Here is a 20364-nt window from a genome sequence, read left to right on the forward strand (position 1 = left end):
GCCCTTGACAAATCTGAACTGGGTGGGGTCAAGTGCTTTGAGATTGCCTATGTCCTTGTTTATGAGGTCCATAATAATACGCTCCATGGCCTTACAGATCAGACTTGTTATTCTAATGGGGCAATACTTTCCAGGGTCAGTAGTGACACCACATTTGTGCAAAGAGATGACAATGGCAGTTCTCCACTCTGCTGGAATGAAGCCTGTGCTTAGGCTATAGTTAAATATGGTGCTCAATGACAACGCTAGTTCTTGATGGAGATGTTGCAGAATACAGCCTGGGATACTATCAGGTCCCATGGAAGCTGTGTTCTTTGCCTTGGATAGGGCCTTTAACACTTGGTCTATGGAGATGTGAGGTGTGGGGCAAGTATCAGGGATATCAAATGGGCCTTTGGGGGGGGACAGAGGGGAGAAGTTTGCACTGAACCTGTCTGCTAGCAGGTTGGCTAAGTCAACAGGATCAGTGTATGTGGTAGCGTTAAGATCTAATTCGGAACAAACCTGAGCTTTGCCATGGAGGTTTCTGATGTAACTGAAAAAGGCTTTGTGGTTAGGCTTTGATTTGGAGGCTAGTTTCAATTAATAACTGGCTTTGGAGGTTTTCACTAGTGATCTAATTTGCTTTTTGCAGCTGAGGAGGGAGTTTTTCCAATTGGAAATTTGTGACTTTTACCCTTGGACAACAGTTATTTCCTTTTGTTGTAAAGCCTGTTGATAAAGGATGTCCATCACATAGACTTGTGTTTCCTTGAGGAGCAGGTTTTAGTTCTGTTGGGTATGGCTGAGTCCATGCAATTGTACAGGTGCTTGTATACTGCACTGGTATACTCTTCAGCATATTTGTCATTTGTTTGGGTGAGACCCTCTTGGAGGATGTCCGTATCACTACAGGAACTGATGACAGTGCCCGGCTTGCAGTCATCTGCAAACCTGGTCAGCCACAGCCCACTGGTTTTCACCTGCACCTCAGAAAAGTATATCCCAAATAATAGAGGCCCCAAGACCAATCCCTGGGCTACGCCATTCGTTATGGGTCTACTGCTTGAGGTGGCTTTCCCTATTTTGACTAGGTTGGTTCTATCAGTGAGCCAGTTTGATATCCATCTGGTAACATATGGATTGATGACTAGATGAGAAAGTTTAACTATTATGTCCGAGTAGGGAATAGTGTCTAAGCCTTTGGCCAGGTCAAGGTAGTTGGTGTGCACCATCTTCCACTTGTCCGTGGCTTTAGTGACTATCTCAAAGAAATTAAACAAATTTAATCCATTCCATGGCCTTGCAGATCAGGCTAGTTAGGCTGATGGGTCTATAATTTCCTGGATTGGTAGACACTCCACCTTTGTGCAAAGGTATGATAGTGGCTGTCCTCCACTCAGCTGGGATGAAGGCGGTACTCAGGCTTTGGTTGAATAGGCCACCTAATGGTGCTATATGTTCCTTCCTGAGTTCATGTAGGATGCAGCCTGGGATGTTATCTGGTCCTATGGAGGCTATATTTTTTACCTTTGAGAGGGCAGTGATGACCTATTCCCTAAGGATAAGGGAAGGGGGCTGGTATTGGGAATGTTCTGATTTACTGATGGAGGGGGACAGAGGGGTGAAGTTTTTGCTGAATCTGTCAGCCAGCAAGTTGGTTACATCTATGGTATTTGTGTATGTTGTGTCCTTGACCACCAGTTCTGAGCAAGATCTGGGTGCTTCCTTTGAGACTGCGGACATATGTGAAGAAGGCCTTATGATTGTTTCTAGTAGATGTGGCGAATTTGGACTCAAAGTTTGTTTTGGAGGATTTCACTAGTGCTCTTAATTGCTTGTTCAGGCTAAGGAGAGATTGGGCACCTGCTCCTTCTTGGTCCTGGACAGCAATTTTTTTTCCTTTTGTTATAGAATTTATTTACTGCAAATGTCCATCAGACAGGTTTACTCTTCCTTTTGAAGGATGATTTTGTTCTGTTGGGTATTCCTGATTCTATGCATCTATATAAATGTTTGTATAGTACTTTGGTGTAGAGTTGGACATTGATGCCAGTTCCTACAGAGGGGAAGGGGGCTATGACTCTGTTTATACCATCCCTCAGGAGAGTACAATCAGCTTTGGAAAAGTTTTTTTGTTAGCCCTAGCTAAAGGGGGGTTGGTGGAGATGGTAACTTCTAAAGTGACCGCTTTATGGTCGGAACTTACCAGAGAGGGTGATACTGTAGGGTTGTTGCAGTGGTTATTCGTGTTGGCTAATACCAAGTCCAAGATATTATCACCTCTTGTGGGAGTATCGACTAGCTATTCCAAGGTGTTTGCAATGAAAAAATCAAGGAATCTCTGGGCATTTGTGTTCTGGCATGGGTAGTTCTTCCAATCAATGTTTGGGTAGCTAAAGTCACCCAGGAGCAGGGTAAAGGATTAAATCTTGCTAGATTTGAAGAGGTCCAGATAGGTGGAGTGGGCATCTTGAGTCAAATTTGGGGGCCTGTAGCTAGCTATGATTTGAATAGGGGTCTTGTCAATGGTTAACTGCACCTGGAGTGTATCATGTGCGTTATACTGTTTGAACAGCCTAGAGGTGTGTATGTCTTTAATATATATTGAAACTCCACCTCCTTTGGCTTTGCTGCCCACAGTTTGGGGTCTGAATGTATGATAGGATGAATAACCAGGTAAAGCTGGAGTGCTTTCTGCAGCTTTGTACCAGGTTTCTGTGACTGCACAAATATCAGCATCTTTCATGGTTAAGAATGCTTGCAATGAGTGCAGTTTCATGTTTAGACTCCTAGCATTTAGCAGCATGACCAGGTTACACAGATGTACAAACTTCTTTTGTTTTTATGTTGCTGTGTTTTGTTTCCACAATTTCCAGACAGAGTTAAATAGTTTGAAAAGACATTTCACTTCAGATAGTTTGTAAAGTCTTTTTCATTCAGAGGTTATCTATTGGTTTTCGGCACTTTCCAAAGTCTAATGATGATGGAGAATTATGTATTTTGAACGTTAATGAGGATTATTATAATGGGTGCTGTTACAAAAGCTGGGTTGTTAGAAAATAAAATGGAGTTTGTTTTTAAGTGTTGTTTTTTTTTATTCTCTTTTTTCTATTTTGTTTTTGCATCTGAAGTGTATTAGAGATTTTTGGTGAGCATATACAAGTTGATAGACATAGGACAGTGGTTGCTACTGCTAGGGGAGAGCTTGAATATTAGATATTAGACAGGAGGGCTACGGAGAGTCTCTCCTTCACCTTCAGGAAGACCACTACCAATCCGTCATAATCTAGCTCAGGGATGACAGGAAGGAGTGTAGCTCTAAGTGTAGCTGACATAAAAACAGAGAAACCGCTTTGCACTAAAGTTGGATAAACTTAACAAAATGAGATTAAGATAACTGCACAGCATATTTTAACTCAATAATTTGTGTTATGCCTTTTTTGAACAGCATCATGTGTTTTTGTGGAGTAGTATCAGAAATTAAAGAGTAAGGAACTGATCTGGGTCTAGGGTTTTCTTGAAGTCTGTGCATTTTTGGCCTTTTTCATTATCTTATTATCAAGAAGGTAGAAGGTCCCAATTCTTTTTGTTCTGAAAGTAATTCTTCCAGCATACAGTCATAACTAGTTAATCCACTTTTTTAAGTGATGTAAAAATACGGTGGTGGCAAAAGTGGCACTTAAAAGTATTACAGCCATCCCTTTCATATTTGTCTTGCAAAAGAATTTTGTTTCCACAGACACACTTATGGAATAGTCAGTGATCAGCAACTGGGCAGATGGCCATGAATAAAATAAGAGATGGGAACTCAAGAAAAAGACAAGAGAGCACCTTCTCACTTTTTTTTTTTTGGGGGGGGGGGTAGATGAAGAAAAAGAAGGAAGGTCCAACCAGGCAAGAAGGGAAAAGAGAGGAAAAAATTCCATTAGCAGTTAAAAAATGTGAAGTTAGAATAAATTCAAAACTGATTAAAAGTAATATAAAGGTGAAAACTGTGCTGGACTCACTGAAGTTAGGGAATTTTCCTGTCAACAAAGAAGAAAAGGTAAGCTGGGTCCATTCTGAACATCTGTAGAGGTTTGGTATTGAGGTGCATTGTGGGATAGGGGAGGCAATGTGATAGCCTGGGAAAGTTTATATGCTGAGCAGTTATAACTTCTGATTGCCTTATTCCTGCTGTTAATGTGGCTGTACCACCCATTACAAAATATGGTAGTCTATGGTAAAACACTTCTAGAGGTGAATGTGAGTCTACTCGCTTAAGGTATCCACTTAAGGGTGCTTGAACATCAACTTCATCTCCAGGATAGTCCATCACATGATCAGATCACCAGATCACTTTCCTTCTATTTTATAGCAATTTCTTTAGAATGACTGCATATCTTTTTAAGGGTTCGTGTTAAGGTCAGTTTCCCAGACTGATACATATTGAGAAAAAAAAATAGAAACCACTTTTCAAGATAATTCACGTTGCCAAAAATGGGACATTTCTGTAAGACCCTATACCAATGTATCAGTTCTGCAACCAAATTCCAAAAATATGTCTAGAATATTAAACAGCACGGTGCTTCAAAAATCTTTCCAACAAAGAAATCATTGTTAATGGTTTTATGCTTTCAGTTGTCTCACTGGGCTGTAAGACTTGTATTTTGTGTTTCTTAATAATGATCCAGTCACAATTAATCTTGCAAAATACACCAGCTTTGAAATTATATATGGCATTCTCCCTCAAGTCTGTCACTCTACAAAAAGAGAGTTTTTTTCTCTACAGCTGAACACTAGAAGTGCTGGGGCTGATCTTCTGGAATCAACTGTTTTTCAGATGAGTCAATGTGCTGTCAAGGCCTACGTATACATCTTCAATTTCTCAGTCTTTTACATGAAATTTATTTTCCCTTTCCCAAAAAAATCACCTGTAACTCCTCTTCTTAAATGGGGAGATTCATGTGACCTAAGGAATATCAGACAAATTCTTTGCTCTATAACATAGGAAATCCTTTGAAGAAAATGGTGGGCATGAAGATGAGGAGATTTTTAGTAAGGTTAGACTGTAAAATGTCATATCATCTTGTATGAGGTCATGTTATCCAGCTTCTGCATTGGTACATGTCTAATGACTGTTACTCTGTCCTGCGTTTAAACAGTTGCCAGTACCATGCTCATTTTACTGAACCTAAACTGTTTCTTCACTGTTTCCAAAACACTGCCCCAATTCCTAATTCTTAAAATGGTTCTTAGACTTACTAGATGAAGACCACAGAATTCCAAGAATGTGTTTTGAATTTCCAGACTGCTTGGTATAGGGCACATAGTTCCTGGCAGAATTAAAAAGAACACAAAATCAAAAATTACTTCAAATCTGATGGTGCTCTGGAGCAGTATATGTTCTAAAAATCAGTCTAAAGAGATCTGTAGAAAGAATTTAATGTTTCCAGTGATAACTCCAAGACAAACTACTTACTCCAAAGAAAGCAAAACAATCATAAATCTCTTTAATCCTCAGTTCAGAGTTATGTTGTGTACTTCTTGAAAAATCGCAATAGTTTATTTCTAAATCTAAATACCTGGCAATCTGTACAGGCCAAAAATTTATTTTGTGACCATGTACATGAAATTAAGCTATAGCAGAGTTCAGGACTGCTACAAAGCATTAAATAGTTTATAACAATGGAGGTGAGCAAGAGCTGGGTCTAAACCACTTTCCATACCATTTTGAAATACGCAGATTTTTTTCAGCCAAAGCAAATGTACTTTATTACTTCATAAATATCATCAGTGAGACTTCCTTTTTATGGTGAACACTGCTGTTTTTGTTCTACAGAGAGATGGTCCTCTGGGTATAGGAACCGTGAAATGCAGCCATCACATTCTACAGTATTATATCTAAATGAGAATTCAATGTATCCTGGATACTATTCTTTTAAATTTTAGGAGCCGATACACTCCAAGATGTCATCTCATGTCTCATCTGCAGCATTTGAATTCAAGTCAGATATATGTAGGTCGAAATTACCCATCTTCCATTGACCCACTGGAACATACTCCTTTTTTAAAAAGTATTCTTTAATATTCAAATTATTTTATATGTGTCTTTCATGGTATGTGCACTTCCATACATTCTGGGTCATTATCATCCTGTTACGTTTTTTTCTACACAAGACAGCATGTTAGAAATGATTTCTGCACACTATTAGAGCCATCCATTCTTAGTTGAGGTAAACTCTCAGTGTCATCCTGGCATTTATCAGTCTAGCATTTCCTTTCACATTGCATCCAGTTCTTGTTTTTCATGTTCTAAAACTTGTTTTGTCAACACCACCCTATGTGTTTGATGTTCTGGAGCTTATGTTCTGCAGTTCCACTTCCATACATGCTCATACTACCACTGTGTGCTAGGCATAATTTCTTGAGCAACATTCATCTTCCTGATGAAATAAGTAGCAGGCTGCAGCGTTAATTATCTGCTGTTTTCTTACCAAGTATATTCTTTGTGCTTATGCACATTAACCAAAGCAACTGCCATGCGTAAAATGAATCTTTGGTTTGTAGATGTTTCCTCAGTATCCTTCACACTGCACAATATGTACCATGGTCATACTTGCATTAGTTACTTGAAACAATGCAAGTTGCAAGAGATCTCAGTGTATACATTTACTATAATCAATGACAGCAACATATGTTAAACTGTTTTACCTTAGAAACATAACAGCATTGCTTGCAATATCTTGGCTATTCCTTGTACAGTGTCCCTATATCGGTTTACATTTCTTATCACTCATGCATGTTCTACCTGTGTCTTCAGAAAGTGTTCATTTCCTGGTGGTCACCTAACAATATAAATATTACGATTAACTGACTGATTAACTGATTGACTAAATAAAATTCTACTTGAAACAGTGTAAAGAAAGCATATGAACTTACTATTTCTTTAAAATGGATTTCAACATTCTAACACAGTACTTAAAGGTCAAAAGATCAAGTACAATGCCATTCCCTCTGCTTTACAGGCAGATATGAGGAAGTATGTTCAAGCAGTGAGAAGTGGTGATAAAAAGAAGGAAGTGATTAGTCCAGGTCTACAATGCTGTCTCTCTTTTCTAATTTACAGCTTCGCTGCAATAAAATCACTTATATCAAGGTAACACTTACTAGGGATGAGTGTCCCTGCTGTCTAGGGAACCAGAACTGTGACAGCAAATGCTTTTCATGCTGAGTGTGAGTGAGTGAGTTGTGCTGATTAAATTGTATTGTCTAGCTACTTCACAACTATACAGAATTGCTCATTTTGACTAGCGCGCACACGCACACACACAAACACACACACACACACACACACACACACACACACACACACACACACACACACATGCATGCGCACACAATGTATTATAATAATTATTACAGTGCCTTCATAAGCATCGGATGCTAAAAATGAATTATATGAAAATGCACAATAATTGTATTATTACTTAAATCTAGTTGTTAAAAATAAGAGTTAAAGGCTTTTGAACTAAGAAATAAAATGATGCCTACGTTGCCTTACAATTTAAGACTAAACTATTGTTTTGAAGTTGTATAAGTGCCTAACTGCACATAAGGGCTAATAATTATCATAACAAATTTAATACTGACTTGAAATTCATTAGCAATAATTCATTCTTCTTACCTTTGAAATGTTTAACTTTTACACGGCGCCATATAAATCTTTTTTAGTACTTCCGATGGTTTCAGATACGACTGCTCATCTGTTTCACTTCTCTGCTGTTTTAAACACCAGACATCTCACACTTTGAATCAGGAAGTGACAGCAACTGCTTGCTAAATATATTTAGATTCATTAAGTGTTTTAAAAAGGAAAAACTACCAACATAATCTTCACTGTTAGTACTCAGACTGTATCTCCTTACTTAGGAAGCTTCTTCAAGTGTAAACATCTGATCTGTGCCAAAATAAACAAAAAATCTCAGCCAATGTACTCACTTTACTTTACTTGCTGAAGACAAAGTGAAGAAGTGAAACATTTGCATCTGAAACTAATGGACAGTTTTGGAAATCCCCATCAAATAGTGAAATCAAAAGAAAAAATGGAAATAACACAGAAGGCAATATGGGAAATATGATGGTCAACTTTTAAAGGTGCGCATATACTTACTGTAAAACAGTACAGAGAAGAGATACTCCTATAACTTTTCAGCTTTGATAATTAAAGGGGAGACTATTCAAAGATAATAAAGCAAATTGTTTTGTTATGAAAAAGAAAGAGCTAGTTTTTTATTAATTTATATTTAACAGGCCATTGAGGTATAATAATCTTGAACTGTGTATTGCAGAATTCATGAAATTAGTCCAGTAGTAGTATTATTTTTAAAATGTTAATTGTACTTTAAATTAGAATATCTATGTAATGCATGGAGCATGGTGATCATTCTCCGCTATCCAGAAAAAAAGATAACCAAGTTAACTTCTAGAGTGGAGTGAGACCTGATCTTAACAATTGTTAAGTACCTCATTAGGAGATGTTAAGATCGGGTCTTACACAAATGACAGTATCAGCCAGTGAACCACAGCAGCAGGACTCCCAAAAAGTTTTGTTTCTGCCTGCTGTACCTCCAACCTATTTCTAACATTCTTAAAAAATAGATACATGACTTGCATTGCTATCCTTTTGTCAGTGCTCACTAAATGCTTTACTGGCTATGAATGTCAACAAAACACTTTGTGTTATTTTCCCATTTTTGTTCTAACTTCTAGTATATGTAAAAATTAATCTCCTTGTGCTGCAAAGAATTATAACTAGGTCGATAATCGTAACTTAGTATTGTGTGTTCTCAACGTGGATGCCAAGATTCACCTCTTGAGGTAAATTGCTTGGTATCCATGTCTCGAACACATAATAATGTGGTTATGATCACTGACTCACTCATGATCCTCTATGTTAAAAATCAGTAATGTACTCAATCTTAAGGAAAAGGGAAGTGGTTATTTTATTTCTTTTCACAATCCCTGCTGTTGAATGAGTTTTAAAGACATGCAGGTAGGTGTGTGTGTGTGTGTGTGTGTGTGTGTGTGTGTGTGTGTGTGTGTGTGTGTGTGTGTGTGTGTGTGTGTGTGTGTCTTCTGTGAAGGTTGGGTGCCAGGCTGGCAACTCGGCACTGTAAAAACTCCACTGTCAATCAATCTGGGGACCAGTGATCCACTGTGGCGACCCTTAATGGGAGAAGCCGAAAAATATTGCAGGCAAGTAAGATTTATGTCAACCTGACTGTTTAAATTCTACTAGTTGGCATTCTTTTCATTGTGGAGTCATAAAAACATAGAGATAGGTGGCAGATAAAGACTGCTTGGCCAGCTAAAACTCTGCCTATTTTCCTACTTATTACCCAAGTAGAAGATACTACATAATCAACAGATATTTACTTTTTGTCCAGAATTCATTAGAACGAGAGTATATTTGCCCTGTGTGTTTTTCATTTTCTGAATTCTGCGACATTTTTGATGCTTCTACTTCTTCAAGTAGACTTTTCTAATCATCCATACCCTTTCTGTGAAAAACAATTCCTCATTTCTCCCTGAGCAATCCACGTTACATCTTTAAACTGTATCTGGTTGTTCTCAAAAATCTCTTTTTTTGGACAATAGTAACCACTTTGATTCATACCATTCAACCTCTTAGAGCAAGAAATCTGGGCAAAACCATAAATAAAAGTGGGACAAAGGCCCAAAAATACAGACAATTTTAAAATATTGCTCTTACAAACTTAGAAAGTCAATAGAATAACAGGTTTTGCATTAGCATGGATTTTTCTGAAGGATATGAAGTCTGAAACACAAATGTCCGTCATTATTTTTCTAACTTCAGTCTTTAATGGTTTGCCACTAATATGCCAGAAAACCACAATTTTATGAAAAACAGATATAAAATATTAGGCCAAAATCTGGACATTCTGCGAAAATCTGTACATTTGAGAGGTATGCGTTTGATTCGATTCATGTATTTAAGCATTTCTGCTATGTTCCCTCTCTGCCATCTTTGTTCATTATAACATATACTAAGCTCTTACTGCTCTGTACTGGATGTCTTCCGGTGCAGGACAGTAACCATTTTTGTTGTTGAACACTGAATTGCCTGCTTCTTGTCTATGTCCTCAGAATGATGAGGTTCTGACGACTATACTCAGTCCTTGAGTTGGGATCTTGCCAACATTTTGTAAACAAGGACACTGATTTCCTGTGTTCTAGTGGTGTTGTCTCTTCCTGTTGTCCTTGCTTTTTTGTCATGTACAAACCTTTAGGTAATCTGATTGGGATCATCTTTACGTCATTTTCCTCATTCTTTATGCATCTTTCCCTCCAGGTATATACTCTTCTCCTGGGTTTTTACTTCCCAAATAATTTATTTTACTTGTCTTACATATTCCATCATAGAAGATGCCAGATTTTCTCAAACAGCAACAGAAAATTAGGAAACTTGTAACAGAAAACAAAACAAAAAGAAGATAAACACGAACAATATAAACAAATGGCTTACACCCCACACTACAGCTAACATATACTGTCTCCACAGTCACAGTGTCAGTAGCATGTAAAACTGATTGCTCCCCTTCCTACACTGTTCTGCAACCCTGGAGAAGCCCTGAAGTCTTTTTGTCAGTATGGTATAATAGTACAATTGACAGGCTATAACATCAGTAAAATGATGGGACACAAATAACCACAATAAACTTGGTTAAAGGAGCAGTCTAGGACTAGAACAAGTATGTTAAACAAGTTTTTTTTAACAAAATGTTAAGTGTTTTCATCCCCTAACATCAGGACTTCATCAGAACTAAAAGATTCATCTCCTTATATTATACCAGCTTTTCTTGGATGGCACGTTTATTTGTCCGCTGCATCATTTTACCATATGAAAACTGATGAAAAGGGACATGATAAAAAAGACAACAAGAAAAGGAGTAATTCCTTTTATTCCACAATAAATTCTATCTTTACTATATATATCTGTACTCATACATATATACCTTGAAGATCTTCACTCCTAAATTGCATTGATGATCTTCTCCCCTTTCTCTGGAGCAGCCTGAAACATTACAATTCTTACACTGTATATGATCATTTAATCGGTGGACAGCTATGCAACTCAGCTTGAATGCTGGTTCCTATAGCCGCACTGTGACCTTGTTTTGCCACCGAGGAACAATTACAGGTTTAATTGCATCTGCCAAGATTACAACACACTTGCCAGGATGATACCACTGAAATCAGCCAGTATCACATAGGATACTGGTGATAGTGGTAGGCCTATTCCATGAGCAGGAAATGGACAGGTAATTGGTCTGCCTTCTATGCACCACTTTGGTACTATCAAGCAGAGACTCTGATCTTTACCTACAAATAAACTGATTGAATTTTATACTACACACTGACTAAGCAGACCCAGATTATTTTGCCATTCATAGTAGCATATATAGTTGAAGGCTATGACTAGTAAATATAGACCTGTATATAAAAACGACAAGCATAGTCTGGGCACTCTATTACCCCCTCAAAGCAATACTTCTTATATTTAGACAAATATGTAAAAATGTGTATCATATTTAAACAGTGATATGTTTAATGAAACATTAGCAAGTATTTTAGTGGGTAGGATTTATGAACAGTTTTTATGGTACAACAAGGTGTTACTCTATTACTCCTTACTGAACTGTGTCAACACCAGTGACATGGGAGTGTCTGCTTCATAAAATGTCCATCCTTCAGGTTCTACTATACGGCAATAAAATATGAAGAATTTTCCAACACTGCTGGCATTGAGTGATAAAGCTTTGACTGTGGCGTGAATCATCTAAGTTTGATTAACAGCTTGGGATCCTGTTGAATCTTGCATGGGATGGTGAAGGAATAATGTGGCTATGCCCACTCACCTTTCTCAGGGGGGAGCATTGATGGATTTGCAAATGAAGCTAGATTGCTCATGCAGATCTGGTGGAGGCCAGAAAAGAGAAGAGAAGAGTTATAGAGCTGAATAAGTGGACAGGGCTGGGAGTATACCCATCCTTTGGCCCAAGGTAGGGCTATTTGAATCAACACATCACATAACACAGGCCAACTTCCAAATATAATGCTGGCACATAGGGAGTAAAGCTGGAACCTGTTCAAGGCAGAAGTGGCAGCTGAGAGGTGATCTTTGCCTGGCATACAAGGCATTCCTGGACCCTGTTTTGATGAACCTTTTGCACATCTGCAAAACAAATAGCATCAGAAATAGATCAAAAGACCTAAATTTTACTTGTGACATAAGCAGAACATGTTGGAGAGACAGATGTTTTTCAGAAAGTTCCCTTTCTCTGGAACAAGGTCCCCATCCAAGTAAAGTAGAATTCCTCCCTAACTATTTAAGCACAACTTGGACCAATGGATGGGTAATCGGAAAATGAGCCCTGGTCCAGAGTCTATGTCTCTGATGGACAGAGGCAGTCAGTAAATCATCCCAATATAAATCAGATTTGTGGGTAACATTTGAGTTGCATGGCTAGGCTTACAAGGGCCGTAATGGTCATTAGTCTAGTATACCCCTATGAAAACTGCAGCTGAGTTCAAAATGTGAGGCAGGGTGATCCTATAAGGGAACATGAAGTACATTATTGTTAAGGATGCAGTTGCCCCCAGACAATGAGCACCATATTATTGTAAGAGTTGGCTGGTGTTTGGAGATAGCTATAGGCATTATAATCTACATCTGAGGGACAGGGACTTGACTACAGACACATAAGAAGAGTGGTGGTACATGTATTTCTCGTAAGCAATGTGGAGCAGGTAGAACAGAAGAGTGACGGCTTCCATTATTTCAGCAAAGAACTTGCAAATGTATGTTTTGCATACACAGTTTGTGCCATGTAACAAAATCCTTGGAAACCCTACATCATAGAACACAGCTGTGTGATGGGATGTTTCAAATTCTTTTGAGTCCTAGCTGGCATTTTTCATAGGTTTATAGTCAAACAGCATGCTTCACTTTGCCAAAACTCAAAAAAACATAACCATGATGTGTTCAACCCTCTGCATTGTACACATCTAAATGAACACATCACATAATCAAAATAAACGCATTTATTTATTTACTTACTTATGTATATATTTAAATATGTATACATGTATGTGTTTATTTATTTAAGTATGTATGTATGTAAGTATGTCTTGGCACATGTTTTGCAGATAGATTCTGTGCCCTGTGTCTTCCAAAAATTACATTTTTACATAAATACAAAACAGAAAAATGCCGCACAGAATGTCATAGTAAAATTAAATTTATTAAGATTTAAGTGCTTTCCTTCTACTACGTTCAGAACTTCATCAGAAAAAATTAAACCACTTCCTAACTCCATTTTAAAAAAAACTTAAAGGTGCCAAAGTCTTAGGAAAATTTAAAGTGACAAACAGCAACAGTAGCAATTCATTCATATAAATTCATTCATAAAACATTTTATTCATAATGCCCTTCTACTCTGCCAATATACCAAAACAGTTTTTCCTATAGTAAGTAACGAGACTGCTCTTAAACATAGCTAAACTAGGGCTTGCTTTAATGTAGTTTGGTAGTCTGTTCCATGCATCAGCTGCTCTCTCAGAGAACCAATTAGTACATTTCTCATTCCTACAGAATCTTCTACATAGGTCATCTGATGATTCTCCACTACTTTTTGTTAACCCCCAACATTCTCAGAGATAGTTGTCTCTAAACGCCCTATATAGCAGAATAAGATCTCTTCTTAAATATATATGAGACACTGTACAATTTCAGATATTTTAGTCTTTCATAATAACTTAAATTTTCACATCCATAGCTGCTCTTGGTATATTTCTGCTGTACTAGAGGATGAAGAATGGAAAGGCTGTTGGCCCAGATGACATACCAGTGGAAGCATGGAGGTGCTTAGGAGAAATGGCAGTGGAATTTTTAACCAGATTGTTTAATGAAATTTTGGAAAGTCAGAGGATGCCTGAGGAATGGAGAAAAAGTGTTTTGGTACCTATCTTTAAGAATAAGGGTGATGTGCAGAGCTGCAGTAACTACATAAGGATAAAACTGATCAGTCACAGCTTGAAGTTATGGGAAAGAGTAGTGGAAGCTAGGTTAAGAAGGGAGGTGATGATTAGTGATCAGCAGTATGGTTTCATGCCAGGAAAGAGCACTACAGATGCAATATTTGCTCTGAGAGTGTTGTTGGAGAAATACAGAGAAGGTCAGAAGGAGTTGCATTGTGTCTTTGTGGACTTAGAGAAAGCATATGACAGGGTGCCTAGAGAGGAGTTGTGATATTGTATGAGGAAGTCGGGAGTGGCAGAGAAGTATGTAAGAGTGGTATAGGATATGTACAAGGGTAGTGTGACATTGGTGAGGACTGCGGTGGGAGTGACAGATACGTTTAAGGTGGAGGTGGGATTACATCAAGGATCAGCTCTGAGCCCTTTCTTATTTGCAGTGGTGATGGACAGGTTGACAGATGAGATTAGACAGGAGGCCCCACAGACTATGATGTTTGCAGATGACATTGTGATATGTAGTGAGAGTAGGGACCAGGTTGAGGAGACCCTGGAGAGGTGGAGATATGCTTTAGAGAGGAGAGGAATGAAGGTCAGCAGGGCTAAAATAGAATATATGTGTGTAAATGAGACGGAGGGTAGATGAATGGTGAGGATGCAGGGAGTAGAGTTGGTAAAGGTGGATGAGTTTAAGTACTTGGGATCAACAGTTCAGAGTAATGGTGAGTGTGGAAGAGAGGTGAAGAAGAGAGTACAGGCAGGGTGGAATGGGTGGAGAAGAGTGTCAGGAGTGATTTGTGACAGACGGGTACCAATAAGAGTGAAAGGGAAGGTCTACAAGAGGGTAGTGAGACCAGCTATGTTATATGGGTTGGAGACGGTAGCATTGACGAAAAGGCAGGAGTCAGAGCTGGATGTGGCAGAGTTAAAGATGTTAAGATTTGCACTGGGTGTGACTAGGATGGACAGGATTAAGAATCAGTATATTAAAGGGTCAGCTCTGGTTGGACAGTTTGGAGACAAAGCAAGAGAGGTGAGAATGTGTTGGTTTGGACATGTGCTGAGGAGGAATGCTGGGTATATTGGGAAAAGGATGCTAAGGATGAAGCTGTCAGGTAAGAGGAAAAGAGGAAGGCCTAAGATAAGGTTTATGGATGTGGTGAGAGAGGACATGCAGGCGGTTGGTGTGAAAGAGCATGATGCAGAGGATGGGAAGAAATGGAAACAAATGATCCACTGTGGCGACCCCTAACGGGAACAGCCAAAAGAGGATGATGACTCTTTCCAGTTTACTCATGCTGGTTTTCTTATACATTAATTCTTATTCTTATAAGGTTTCCATGTTGTTATTCCATACTCATGTTTGGGTCTAATGTAATTAACAAACAATGACTTCATCATGTCTGATTCCCAAGATTTTATAAATCTTTTTATACAACCTATAGGTGTATAACTATCATTAACCAATAGGCTGATATGATTAGAAAAAACTCAAAGCTGGATCTATCCATATACCCAGGTCCTTAAATGAATCTACAGTTTCAATCGCTATGTACTGTATTAAATATTCACCTTTCAGTTTATGTCACCCATATCTTATATACTTATTTTTTATATATTTATCAGCATATTATTCTCCTGTGCTCAAATGGTCAATTTAGTCAAGTTCTTTTGCAAACATGCCCTATCTGTAACAGATGTGAGGTTGGCATAATGGTTAAGGTGTTTACCTTACAGACACAAAGTGCAGGGTTCTATTCTTACACGGGATAATTGGCTAGGCATAAAATGGCCCACAAGGGCAGGTAGCCTAGTACCTAACCTATGAACCTACAAACATGTAATCAGTTTATCTAATTTCAGGTCATCTGCATACAGACTGCAGAGTACTTCAGATAAAAAAAGATAGATTTGAAAGATACAATCTAAACAAGTAAGGGCCTAGGACAAAGCCTTGTGGGACACTCTGACTGTAACCACAAATTTCACCTGTCCAATTGCTGTATGATACTTGCCATGTCCTATTTGTAAGCCATGCAACTATCCATCTTATCAAGAGTAAATCAATACTTAGGTGTTTTAATTTATTGATCAGTGTTTTGAATATGATCCCGTCAAATGCTGAAGTTAAATGTATATAAATTACATCACAGCACCATTTTTCATTCATAGCTGTTATTATATTGTAGCACATCATGTTACTGGTGGTAATAGTTTCTATAACATAAAAGTAAACTTAAGGGTATGTATGACTCTGAATTTGTCCTACTCCCCTTTCCCTTAAAGACAGGTTTAATAAGCACATCTCCAATCTTGAGGAATCTCCCCATATTTATGTGGCCTCGTAAATAATATAATGGTACTATAAGTTCTTGCTGAAGTGTTCTCAGGTCATTATTACTTATTCTGTTTCCTCCTAGTGTTTTGTTTGGGTCTAGTTTTTGCAGTTCTTTTTCAATATAATCTATTTTGATTCAAGTATCTGAGGTTTACCTGGATATCAGAAGAACAACTTATCACTCCCTTTGAGGAGCCAAACTGTTTTGCATAAGATTTTGTAAATATATTTATAATCTGTTGTGTATGAGAATAAATTTTAGAATCTACACATAGTTTATCAATTTGGATGTCTTTACTCCTTCCACATCTTACACATCTATAAAATGGTTTCCCAGTATGCTCAATATCTTTATATAAATTTTCTTCAAATTTTTCTTGATCTTGTCTCACACTATGCTTAATTTGTTTGTCCACCTTGTTAATTTCAGTTTTCAAAGTTGTAGTTCGACCTCTCTTCCATTTCTTATATTTTTGTCTCTCACTTTAATGAGGTATATTGTTCTTATGGAAATATATCCCCCTGACGTTATATGCCTAGATCTTGATGTTAAACATTTTTTTTATTTTTTGCACTCAATTTCTTTTTCAAAACTTTCCACATTCCTTCTGTAGTTTTTCCATTGAACGCATCACTCTAGATTTGGCAGAATTATCTAGCAGCAACTTAACCTTTACAACCCCATGATCACTGCACATCAACGATGGTAAAACCTACTACCTCCCAATAAACATCCAGTCTGTAAATATACAACCTGAAACTACTCCTTCAGAATAAATGGAAAAGCTGGTTTACAAGCAAAACTTGCCATTTCCTTTTAGTACAAGTCATCCAACTTCAGATGTAGCACTAACACTGTACAGAACCAAATGATCACCTGGCAGTCCAGTCCAATTCAAGTCTCAACAAAGACACATAGCAGCTCACAAGCTATTGTTCACTTCTTACTACACAGTAAGTGTTTCATCTGTAAAAATGGTACTATTAGATATGCACAGAAACATATTATTTCATTTAGCAACATTTGAGAAAGTCCATAATAAGCAAAAATCAAGTTAATGGACAAAGAGAATTTGGTCTGGAAAATGAATCAGGATGAAAATGTAGCAATACAAGTATAATAAATGAAACATGACCAGAATCTGAAAATTAAAGGAAATGTGAGAACATATGAAAAGACACAAAGATGAGTAAGGTGAAGTGTCTCAGAGTGGGAGCTAGCAAGCTAAGAAGGTAGGTGATTGCAAAGTTGCAAATTACATACAGTGTGAACAATAATTTCTAAAGGTCACACAAAATCTGAGCAACTACATGCCTTTCTGCAGTCTGTGATACACTTATGGTTGAGGATCAGTATACTGAAGGATATGATAATGTGGTGAGGCTGGTACCTTGGACATTTCAAACATTATAATATACAGGTGGTTGAGTAGTACTGGAAACAAGAAAAAAAAAAAAAAAAAAAAAAAAGAAAAACTATAAATGGAGACATAATGATCAAATGCAGCCAGTACTAACTGTTATGAAAAAGGAAGCAAAAACTGCAAAAATTACTGAAATAGCTATGCCTACTGACTGTAGGGGTCTATATCATATATTAAAAATTCTAAAACATCGAACACCATATGTTCGAACTTGGAGTTTCGAATTATGATAACACTGAACGCTCAGAATAGCGAATTTCTTCCCAGGGAAAAAAATTGCTGTTCCAAGAAATATACACACAACACAAGCATACCAAAATAAATAAACCACACACATACAGTTAACAAAACCCAACCCTACACTAAACCATACATACATTACTAACTATCCATTTACCTTAATCCGCACCCTAATGCTAAGGTCCGTAACTATCGCACACATACCCTACGAAACTATACACAAACAAACTAATTAATACACACACATATACAGTTAACAAAATCCAACCCTACACTACACCATACATACATACATTACTAACTATCCACTTACCTTAACCCGCACCCTAACCCTAAGGTCCATAACTCTCGCACCACAGTGGAGGAAATAGTGAAGCCACGGAACGGCCCACCGAAATCTTGCCCTAGGTAAGATTTTGATGTTCCAGGGCATCACTATTTTCATCCTTCAATGTAAGTTCAATATTATAACATTCAAAGTTTTACATCTTTAAAGTTATAATATAGACCCGACTGTAGTACACCTTATACAGACAGACATAAAATGATAAAATATCAGAACATGCATGCAGAAACTAGAAGTAGAAAATCTAGATGGTTCCAGTTGCAAATGGAGCAACTGGACTATTAAAAAAATTCCTGGTCTATTTACATATGCTAACAACAAAGATAACCCCCATATGAACTACTGAAGAAGCCAGTTCTGGGCATACCTCTCAACCTGTTAGAGTAAGAAATCTGGACAAAGGCACAAATAATGGGGTGACAAAGGCCTAAAAATAGGGACATTTTTTAAATATTGCTCTTATAAATTTAGAAAGTGGATAGAATAACAGGTTATGCTTTATAATGAATTTTCTGAAGGCTATGAAGTCTGAAACTGAAATATGTGCCATTATTTTCTAACTTAAGTCATCAATGATTTGCCAGAAAACTGCAATTTTATGAGAAACAGACTAAAAATATGAGGCAAAAATCTGGACATTTTGCGAAAATTTGTACAGTAGAGAGGTATGATTCTGTGTACACTGTTGATGCTGAGAAGAACGCTCTTTGCAAACATCAAAGGCTGAACTAAAACTAATTTTATAAATTATAACTATGCCATGACTTAGAAACAGGATCCATTCTTGCCACTGCATTAAAACCCCTAAATATTTGGAGGAAGTAAAACTCAGAAAAGCAGTAATTTAGCTGGTTATACAAAAAAATTGTGCAACAGTAGCCTACGTTTCCAAGGGGAAGCTGAATCATCTCATCAGCCAAAGTCAGTGGCTGATAGAGGATTGGTAGAGGCAGAGGCACTGAATGTCCCATAAGTAGGTCATTGAACGCAAGTAGGGGGTATAGCGATTTGGGAGTGGGAAGGCGTTGTATGCCGTAACTATAATTGTGTGGGAATGGAGCATACAACTGCCATGTTCTCATTATTGTATATTCTACACCCTGCAGTGGGGAGAGAAATAGCAAGAGGACAAAAAACATCTTGTTTGCAGGCATGCCGTACAACACCACACTGATTATATCACTTTCCTTGATGACTGGTCCTGTTTTTACATGGCAGAAATTAAGTTGCTTTGTCCGCTCAACTGCTGTGCCTTAATCCCGTAGTATAATCCAGATAATAAACAGTAGACGATTTAGGACATATGTTAATAAATGAAAGACAGGCAGAAATAATATAGACTACTGCCTCCAGCAATGTGGCCATGTGCCATAGGCATGTACAATACTTACCTCGATTTAAATTGTTTTGGGAACAGAAGGTGTGATGGAGAACAAATGACAGTTGGCCACATGTCCACTTACAAAACATTATTACAGAAAGCAGAAAATATATATGCTACTTTCTATAATGTGCTTTAGGTCAACCTTGTAGTTTGTTATGCTAATCATAGAAAAAAAATGTCATATAATACCAGAGCTGTTTTTAAGAATCCATAGTGGATAGAAGTTGTACATTAAGGGAAGTAAACTACAAAATGAATGGACTGATTAATGTTAGATCCTATTACAACTTATGGCATAAAACAGGGGTTAGAATCCAAGGAATTCCTGTTTTTTTTTTTTTTTTTTTTTTTTTATGAAATACTAGATAAAGCAAAGAAACTAATAAAATACACCAGGCTGAAATAAATGCAGAAAATACACTCAGGAGGCAGTCACTGGAAACAAACTCCAACTTCTAATGATCCTTCTGGTACTTCGGCAAACAGCCTTCAAGGAGTAACATAAGGGTATGTTTGTTTAAGCAGGTTCTTGTAGTAGATTATTGGGTGATGAGATGATTGTTTAATTGGAGCAGTCTGACATAAAATGGGAATGGTTGGTGGCTTGTGT

General features: G+C 37.6%; 1 protein-coding gene across 2 annotated transcripts in view; it reads right to left on the minus strand.

The window, feature by feature from the left end:
- GPR18 (G protein-coupled receptor 18) overlaps positions 1–7890 on the minus strand; it is a 172930-nt gene extending 165040 nt beyond the window's left edge. For both annotated transcript variants that reach the window (XM_044071306.1, XM_044071305.1), the window contains exon 1: positions 7649–7890. The gene's annotated coding sequence lies outside the window, so the exon portion shown is untranslated. The remainder of the gene's footprint in view (positions 1–7648) is intronic.
- Between the last annotated feature and the right edge of the window lie 12474 nt (positions 7891–20364).

This window comes from Protopterus annectens, chromosome 5.part0 (genome assembly GCF_019279795.1).
Source record: "Protopterus annectens isolate FY-2018-M chromosome 5.part0, PAN1.0, whole genome shotgun sequence".
NCBI classification, from domain to species: Eukaryota; Metazoa; Chordata; order Ceratodontiformes; family Protopteridae; genus Protopterus; species Protopterus annectens.